This window comes from Otolemur garnettii, unplaced genomic scaffold (genome assembly GCF_000181295.1).
Source record: "Otolemur garnettii isolate 467f Iridium unplaced genomic scaffold, OtoGar3 scaffold00002, whole genome shotgun sequence".
Classification (NCBI taxonomy): Eukaryota; Metazoa; Chordata; class Mammalia; order Primates; family Galagidae; genus Otolemur; species Otolemur garnettii.
In genome coordinates, this window is record NW_003852397.1 from 32,268,210 (window position 1) to 32,269,884 (window position 1,675).

The window sequence follows — 1,675 nt, forward strand, 5'->3', positions numbered from 1 at the left end:
CACAGAAAAAAAGCAGAAAATACAGATAGAGCCAAGGAAATCTCCAAGAAAGTAGAAAAAAGAGAGAAGTAGAGGATAAGAAATCTGGGGAGGACAGTGTGAGAGACTCAACTTTTAACCAATAAAGGAGGGAAAATTATCACAGAAATGAAATAAAATAATTGCCTGGAACAGAAGGGTTTGACTTGTCAGACTAAAAAAGCTTTCTATGTACCTATCTCATTTAATGAACAAAAAGAGCCACATTGAAATAGAGAATTCTAAAATTCTAAAATTTTAGTTTACTTAATGAACTAAATTTGGTGACATCAGGGATGAAGACATGATACTAAAAGTCTGGGCTGGGGGTCAGGGGGACACTTCAAGTACAAAGAAATGGGAATTAAATTGGCATTAGACTTCTCAAACCAACTTTGGAAACAATAATTCCACAGAGCAGTGCTATCATAATTTAGAGGCAGCTGCTGTTCAACATAGAATTTTATACCCACATAAGGCATGTATTAATTTCCTAGGGCTGCCATAACAAAGCATCACAAATTGGGTAGCTTAAGATGACAGAAACATATTCACTCACAGTTATGGAGGTCAGAAGTCCAAAGTCAAGGTGTAGTAGTCCGTTTTGCCTTTATGTAAAGGAAATACCAAGACTGGGTAATTTATAAAGAAAAGAGGCTTATTTGGGTCACAGTTCTGTAGTCTGTACAAGAAACATCCAGCCAGCATCCACTTCTGGTGGGAGCTTCAGTGAGCTTTCAATCAAGGAAGAAAGTGAAGAGGGAGCAGGTGTGTCCCATAGTGAGAGAAGGAAGAGAGAGAGAGGAGTTGCCAGGCTCTTTTAAACAACCAGCTCCCATATGAAGTAACAAAGTGAGAACTCACTCAGAATTACAGGGAGGTCACCAAGCTATTTATGAGCGATCTGCCCTGTGACCCCACCAGTTGCAGCATTCAGGACCCACCCAAACTCAGATGACCTTAACTTGCCTTAACTAACCTCAAACACCTCCCATCAGGTCCCACATTCAACACTGAGGTTCAAATTTCAACGTAAGATTCAGAAAGACCAAATATCCAAACCATATCAAGAGTTAACCTTTTTTTTATAGGCTCCGAGAGAGAATGTGTTCCACATTTCTCTCCTGGCTTTTTCTGGGTGTCAGCAATCTGTAGCATTCCCTGGCTGGTAGATATTTCACTATGGTCTCAGTCTCTGTCTTCACATGGCCTTCTTATAAGGATACCAGTTGCGGGATTTAGGACCCACCCAAACTTAGATGACCTTATCTTGCTTTAACTAATTACATCTCAGAAGATTCTATTTCCAAATAAGGCTATATTCTGAGCTTCCTGATGGACATAAATTTTGTGGGAACACTATTCAACCCTGTACAAGCCATCAATCAAGTATGAAGGCAAAATAAAGACATTTGGGGGCATGTAAAGACTCAATATTTATTCTTCTAATGCACTGTTTCTTAAAGAGTTACAAGAGGAAGTGCTTCATTAAAATATGTAAATAAACAAAGAAAGACAAAATCATAGGCTAGTGAGAGAAGGAAGAGAATAGGGAATCTAATAAGGAAATCAGAAGTAAGAGTCCATGCAGAGCAGAAGAATGGGGACCTATGGGAGTAAAGTCTCCTACGGCAAGGAAAGAATGATAAGTATTTAA